Raw genomic sequence first — 8430 nt, 5'->3', positions numbered from 1 at the left:
AACTTAATATGATGAGTAGCGCCATTCAAATTATGCAAAAAAGTTTCAAGAGAGTCTATGTCGCCCCCCCCATACGCCAAAAATAATCCATGCTTTTGAAATAATTCATGAGTGTGTACAAGCCTCTCTTCAAATACATTCATAAATATGTTGGCGTATGTGGGGGCAACATTAGTCCCCCATGGCTGTACCTTGACATTGTAAATAGAACAGATCTTGAAAAAAGGAAGTAGTTAAAATGTAATATCAATCCCAAAAAATCCATAATAAATTGGCATTGTATCTCTGTACATATATTATTTGAATTAATAGCACTGTATCAACATCCATCCCAATAGTAGGTGTAATAGAAGAATAGAGACTATTAACATCCCAAGAAAACAGTATGAACTTATCACTCTGTAAATTAATTCAAGTCATTCAATTTTACCAATAAATCTCCAGTGTCTTTTATATGCGATATTGATTGTGCAACTAGAGGTCTTACAATTCTATCAAGATAAATAGATGTATTTGTTCGAATAGAATCTACACGTCCCAGGGGGATATTTATCATTATTTATCAAGTGTGTAGGAAACGGGTATCACAAAACTTTCTAGAATCAAAAAAAGTGACTTCATTATTTGTTAATAAAATTCCTTTTCTACACACTTCTCCAATTAAATAATATCAAATGATGGATCACTAGGTAGTGGAAGGCTTTACATGTAGTGTAGTGAATATTATTTCATGCAACAAGGTCACATAAACCGAAACGTTGTCGTTATATTTTTGGTGATGTTCTAATAAATAACAAAATTTATGCTTACCTGATTAATATCTTTCTTTCCGGATATGGCGAGTCCACGGCATCATCAATTACTGTTGGGAATATCACTCCTGGCCAGCAGGAGGAGGCAAAGAGCCCCACAGCCAAGCTGTTAAGTATTACTTCCCTTCCCACAAACCCCAGTCATTCGACCGAAGGTAAATGGAGAAAAAAAAGTAACACAATGTGTAGAGGTGCCTGAGGTTTTAATTAAAAATAACGGTCTTAAAAAATAAAGGGCGGGGCCGTGGACTCCGGAAAGAAAGAAATTTATCAGGTAAGCATAAATTTTGTTATGGTGAGTCCACGGCATCATCAATTACGGTTGGGAACCAATACCCAAGCTAGAGGGCACAGATGATTAGGTAGGGACAAGACAGGTAACCTAAACAGAAGGCACCACCGCTTGAAGAACCGTTCTCCCAAAAGAAGTCTCAACCGAGGCAAAAGTATCAAATTTGGAAAATTTAGAAAAAGTATGCAGAGAAGACCAGGTTGCAGCCTTGCAAATCTGTTCCACAGAAGTCTCAGTCTCATGAAAACCCAAGAAGAGGAGACAGCCCTCGTGGAATGAGCTATAATTCTCTCAGGAGCCCGCTGTCCAGCAGTTTAATAAACCAAACAAATTATACTTCTCAACTAGAGAGAAAGAGAAGTAGCTGTAGCTGTCTGACCTTTATGTCTCTTATGAAAAGGAGGAACAACAATTTCTAACCTTAGAAAGGAAACCTAACTTAGTACGAAGAACCGTCTTATCAGCATGAAAGATAAGAAAAAGCGAACCACACTGCAAGTTAAGAGTTCCTACACTCTCCAAACAGAAGAGAAAGCAATAATAAAACAAAACTTTCAAGATAACAACTTAATATCTATGGAATGCAATGGCTCAAACGGAGCCCGCTAAACAAAACTTTAAGAACAAGGTTAAGGCTCCAAGGAGGAGCAACAGACTTAAACACAGGCCTGATTCTGACCAGGGCCTGACAAAAATATTGCACATCTGCCAGACGCTTATGTAGTAAAATAGTGCAGAAATCTGACCCTTCATGGTACTGACTGACAACCCTTCTCCAGAGCTTCCTGGAGAAAAGACAAAATCCTAGGAATCCTGACCTTACTGCAAGAATAACCCTTCACACCAATAAAGAGATTTACGCCATATTTTTTGTCAAATCTTTCTAGAAAATGGCATGTGAGCCTGAGTCATGGTCACAATGACCGACTCAGAAAAACCCACGCTTAGACAAAACTAAGCGCTCAATCTCCAAGCAGCCAGCTACAGAGAAACGAAATTTGGATGAAGGAAGGGACCCTGAATCAGAAGGTCCTTCCTCAGAGGAAGTCTCCAAGGTGGAGAGCCGACATTGCCACTAGGTCTGCATTCCCGATCCTGCGAGGCCACACAGGGGCTATTAGAATCATCCTTACTCTCTCCTGTTGTCATGGAACCAGGGGTACCTTCTTACCTGTTCACAGGTGGGTAAGACGGAGGGCGCAGTTTCTCCACGGCAGTGATTGTGCCTAGTGTTTTGTCTGCACCTGTTTGTGCGCACTCATGTGCACGCGGGTGCGCCTTAGCATGCGCGTATGTGCATGGGTCCACATGTGTGCGGACTGTGTCACAGGTGATTTCCATCTGCTAGGGGAATCTTTGTGACACGCCTCTCTCTGTCTTCTCATTGGGTACTAGGTATCTGATACTTGTCTTGGATACGGGGGACATTCCTGGGCCAGGTTAGGTTTAAATTCCGGTCTGAGCCCTGGCTTGTTGCCGAGTTATTTTGCCAGTTTATCTGCATAACTAAGTGTTGTATTTTCTCTATTCCTATTCTCTTCCTTTGATCTTGTATTTCCTGGTTTTGACCCCTGGCCTGACTTCCGCTTACGATACTTGCTGCCTGGAATGACTTATATTACCCTGACTACGCCTTTTGGATTTCCCTTGTCTGTACCTTGCCTTTGGATCGTGTGCTTCTTGCTATAGGGTTCCTCTCTCGCACTCAGGGTAGCCCTGCTCCCTGACACCTGTTGAATACGAGCAATGACTCATGGAAGGAGAGCAAACAGAGGAAAATAGGTATACAAGACTGAATTTTAAGAAAAACACCAGAACATCTATCAGGGCAGTCTGCAGATCACTTGACCATAACCTGCTGTACCTTGGAAACTTGGCGTTCTGCCAAAACGCCCTCAACTCCGGAACCCCCCATTTGAGGGTTTACCTAGAGAACACCTCCGGATGGAGAGCACACTCCCTGGGATGAAATATCTGTCTGTGCAGAAGACAGATTCCCAACTGTCCACCCCTGGAAAGAGGATGACAGCAATTGTGAGCTTCCGCTGACTGAACAATCCAAGTCACCTCCTATATGGCTAAGGGACCCCCAATTCCTCCCTGGTGGTTGATATAAACCAATGAGGTGATATTCTGAGCATTGCAAATCACTCTCCACTCCAAGATGTGAAAGAGGAGAGCCAACACTTCCGAGTCCATAATCCTTAAACAAGACCTAGACAGCTTACCAGCCCAGCAGGTTGGCATCCGTGGTCACATCACCCAGGAATATCTCCAGAAACACGCGCCCTGAGATAGGTACTCCTGAACAACCACTACGGAAGAGAGTCTCTTGTCGACTGATCTAGATCTATCCTTTGAAACAGATCTGAATATTCTTGATTTTATGGAAAATAGCAAAAGGGAATGATATCCATGGGTAACCATCAGACTAATTCCCTTCATACACAAAATCACTTAAAGTGAAGGAAAATCAACTGCAGCTAGATCCAAACTCCCAACCTTCTGGTTGCAAGATGGCTAAGCTATCCACTTGGCCACTAGAACTTGCTGTTGGCCGGCCAGTAGACTGCAGAAAGAGAAAAAGGAATAAATCCTTGATTATCTGACCTCTGTGAGACATCTTCTCCTAGATAGAGAATCTATAAAGGTCCAAGCCTACCGCACCTGGTGTTCCCAGGCAGTCTCCCATCCAGGTACTGACCAGGCCTGGCACTGCATAACTTCCGAGATCAGACGGAAACGGGAGCATTCAGGGTATTGTGGCGGTAGACCCAAATAAATCACCCTTGTAGATGGAACAAGGGAACTCTTTCCAGATTCATTTACCATCCCTGGGAAATAAGATTGGACAAGATATCTTAAAAGAGAGTTTGCTCGAAAGGAGGACACCTGAACCATATATGGTCCAGAAAAACACCCTTGCAATACCCCAAGACCTAAAAGTCTGTCTAGGATGACTAAACTCTGAAACTCAAGGGAACAATAAATCCTCTGGGTCTATGTTCATTATGAACAGGCCCTCTTGAGTCAAATGAGAAAGGATACTACTTTAAAAGGTCAGAATCTGAGTTACTGGAAGTAAAAAACTACATCCCGTTCCCAAACTGGGACTGGAATTATCACTACCAGAGAGGAAGATCCTGAATCCAGTTCAAGGAATGCCTCTCATCATACCAGGATTGTATATACTCTAGAGAGAAATCTGCCCCTGGGAGGAAAACTTAGATTGGACTCCAAAAGACATGACTGACCCTGCAGAAAGAGGAAAAGGAAACTTTCCTTTAGTTTTACTCTCTTGATGTGTGGTAGAAAAAAACATTTTCACCCTTAAAGTCAGAGGATAATTCTGCTAGACCAAGTCCAAACAAGGTCTCATCCTTAAAAGGAGACGCCAGAAGTGTTGATTTGCAGGAACAAAAAATATTGAACCTGCAACTGCTGAAATATAAAGCCTAGGTAGTACCACAAAACCACTTTGGAGTGGATAGAGCAAGCTCTTGGTCCCCAGATAGGGGACGTACCTGATATTGAACTGATAAGAACAGATACTACACTTGATCCTAGCCAAGAGGCCAAGAAGCGATAAGATTTCAGCCACAATGTCCGGTGGGCTAGTACCGCAAGTCTGAAAAAACAAGACATTGCTCTAAATGAGCAATTAAACCTCCAACTTCTTATCCATGGATCCATAAAGGAGCAGCTACCCTCCATAGGGATCGAAGTTCTTTGAACCATAGTAGAACAACTTCTTTCTACTTCGGGTACTGTGCATTTGAATGGACACAGCAACAGAAAAGTCCTTCAAAGAACGGGAGACAGGGAGAAAGTTTCCCTAACTTCTCCTACTCCTGTGAAAATTTCCATTGCACATCTAGAAACATTTCCTCAATGGTAAGAAAATTAGAGAAATGATCAAGTTTACAAAAACTTTCAAGGGTTGACAAAGACAAGGGTATCAATGTCATCCAAGTAGCTAAAACCTCCTTTAACAGTACACGAGGTATACAAGCATACATCTGAAGGAGACCACTTCAGCATCAGGTCAAGGAATTATACTGTCCAATTCTGAGATTTCACCCTCAGAAGCTACCAGCGAATCCTCCTAACCAGATTTAGGAGAAAGCGCAACCTGAGTAGCAGAATGTGGATCAGAAACCCTACTATCTAAAAAATTAAATACCCTCTTGCATTTTCCCTGTAAGGGAACCAGAAAACAGACAAAGCCGCAGATATCGCAGAGTATATCTGAGCTGCAAAATATGTAGGCAAAACACTCCTCCAGGAGATTGAGAGGAACCGCAGGGCAATGAATGTGACGCCATAGAGGCTTGGGACGTTTAAGGAGCAAGCTGTGGCATTGCCTAAACAGCCTCGTCCTTAGAGACATGAGGTTCAGAGGTTAAAAATCTATCTTGCACATACAAATTCCTATACCATTTTCCTTAAAGACAAGAGGCTCAGAATTTATTCTAAAAATGAGGAACATAAATGCTTGATAAACAATTTGGTCCTCAAGAGCCTCTTAATAATAATTTTTTCCTAGGGACAGTACTTTAATTCCAAGACCCTGAACAAATGACACAAACACTTTTAAAAACACGTAAAATGATTTTATTTAGGAACCCTTAATTTAAGGATTAAAAAGGGGAAGATGAACGTTTCTACAGTAAAAAAACCATATTGAAAATACTGCAAGCAAAATTCTCTAAATAAAGAACAACATAGCTTGCCATTCCTAATACTTAGACAAACATGCAGAGCCAGAACACTGTTCAGTTCTCAGACGGAGAACGAGGCGAGTTAACGTATCGAGGTTACACAAGTATTTGGAAAGAAGCGCCTCCTTCAAAAGAGGGTGGCTTGAGTGCGGCGTAGATGCGTAATGCCTATATGAAAGTGCAGGAAGTGTGCTGCAATGTTTTAAAGTGCAGGAAGTGTGCTGCAATGTTTTAAAAAAATGTGCAATTTGTGTGCTGCAATGTTTTAAAGTGCAAGAAGTGTGCTGCAAAGATGTGCAATTTAAAAAAGCATATAGTGTGCTAGTTGTGTATATAAACGTAAGCTGTATCATAAAAATGAGACACAGTGGATCAGGATGTATTGATTACCGTTTAGTAGAGTTGATACTCAGATCTAGAAAATTAATCTGGTTGTATAAATAGTGGTATGTGAATTGTAAATTAGATACATTGTTATTCATAACTTTGAGGGTATACTCAAGAAATATTATAATTAACTATGTGGCACTGTGATGGAGACCAAGTTCGCACCAAGTTATGCCAATCTCTATATGGGAAGATGGGAATCCATCTTTTGGGACTCTTGCCCAGCTAGTGCGGACTTGGTCCTCTACCGCAGGTACATAGACAATATACTAATGATATGGAAAGGGAGTACTGAGGATCTTGAGTATACCCTCAGTTATGAATAACAATGTATCTAATTTACAAAACACATACCACTATTCATACAACCAGATTCATTTTCTAGATCTGAGTATCAACTCTACTAAAGGGGTAATCAATACATCCACTTATTTTAAGCCTGTCAACTGCACCAACCATCTACACCAAACCAGCTGCCACCATGATAACTGGATAAAGAACATCCCTAAAGGCCAGCTTATGAGAGTGAGGAAGAACTGCTCTCAAAAAGGAGAGTGGCAGAAACAATCACAAATCTTATTAAAAAGATTTGAAGAAAGAGGGTATAATATGGCAGAAATCAAAAAGACAGTCGATGAAGTGGACAAAATTGACCGAAATGACCTCCTCAGTTATAAAATGAAAACCACCCAGCCTAAAAAAGGGACTATAGATGTTCCATTTATCACTGAATTCAGTCAGAATAAGTATAGAATAGAAAGGATAATTAGAAGACAATGGGATGTATTGAAAGAAGACAATGTCATTGGAGAGACACTAAGCGAAAGACCACACTTCATATACAAAAAAACCACGGAATTTAAATACCATTCTGGTTCCCAGTGTTATTAGCAGAAAGCCCAACATAATGAGAGGTGTACAAGGAGACACTCTTAAGGGTTTCTTCCCCTGCCATACATGCAAAGCATGTAAGCATGGCATTAAGACCCAAACTGTCCAGTCATTTGTAACAAAAGAAAAATTCAAAGTACATCACAAGATTCGCTGCAAAGACAAAGGCATTATTTATCTACTAGAATGTTCCTGTAGCCTAAAGTATGTAGGACAGACCTGTAGGCCTCTAAGAGATCGGATCAGGGAACACTTCTTGAAAATAGAAGGTAATAAAGATGAAGTACATTTTCTGGAAAAACATAATGGCGACACCAATGCCCTCAAATATATAGGCTTACAAAAAGTACATAAAAACAAAACCCTTTTTGCTGAATGAATATAAGTGGATCTTTGAATTATATTGTCTGTACCCCAAAGGTCTAAATGCAGACTTTGAACTGGCACACCTCTTATAACATATCCCTTATAGCATACATTTCTTAATAACAATAGAGGCATTCTATATGTAGGTTTTTTCTTACATTTCATCTGGGTATAAAAAATATACTCTCTGTAAATATACTCTCTGCATTGATAATTAGGTAATACATAGACTTTATCTGTATGCCCTAGAAGATAACATATATACTAACGATTATTATTTCCTCTCTGGTTTATTATACCCTACTCTTGGACACATTACACTAAGGAGATATTTATATCTATATCCATAGAATTAGGAAATAGTTTCCATGGTGAGATGTCTCAGAGTGGCCTTCCCTGATAGGCTGAACTAGCCTTTAAATATCTTAGTCATTCTGAGTGCTGGTATAGTCTTGATAAAGGCCCCCCCCAGGCCGAAACGCATTGACAGACCCCCATTTGACATACCAGCCTGAGATACACGGTGAGCACACTTCCTATATGAGCCCTGTTTTAGCAGCAATTTTTTGATGCACCTGTATTTTTTTCTTTTAGGCATCCGGACTCTGCAGCCTCTGACCTCACTTTGCTCCCGGATAACCTGCAACCACTTCAGCCGGATTCATACATCTTGAATATTCTTCCGTTTTTTTTTCCCCCTTCATTTTTTTCTTTTCTTTTAAAATATCATTATATGTATTTTATTTATTTATTTATTTTTAGCTGTTAATACGTTCCTATTGCTGCAGCAATTACCAGCTCCAACATATGCAAATTTAACACTGTGTTTCAATATGTATTTATGAGATACATATACTCATTTTATATTTGTAATGTTTTGTTGCTCTGTACAGGTGGCCCTCGGTTTACGCCAGTTCAATTTGCGCCGTTTCAGAATAACAACCTTTTTTTCCAGTCATGT

General features: G+C 40.3%; 2 pseudogenes; both read right to left on the bottom strand.

Moving 5' to 3' along the window:
* Nucleotides 1-3759: 3759 nt before the first annotated feature.
* LOC128661785 (uncharacterized) lies at nucleotides 3760-3878 on the bottom strand (annotated as a pseudogene).
* A 704-nt stretch (nucleotides 3879-4582) lies between these two features.
* LOC128661849 (uncharacterized) lies at nucleotides 4583-4691 on the bottom strand (annotated as a pseudogene).
* Between the last annotated feature and the right edge of the window lie 3739 nt (nucleotides 4692-8430).

Source organism: Bombina bombina, chromosome 5, assembly GCF_027579735.1.
Source record: "Bombina bombina isolate aBomBom1 chromosome 5, aBomBom1.pri, whole genome shotgun sequence".
In the NCBI taxonomy this organism is placed as follows: Eukaryota; Metazoa; Chordata; class Amphibia; order Anura; family Bombinatoridae; genus Bombina; species Bombina bombina.
The sequence above is the reverse complement of the archived record's forward strand: the minus strand, read 5'-3'. Positions and strand labels throughout refer to the sequence as shown.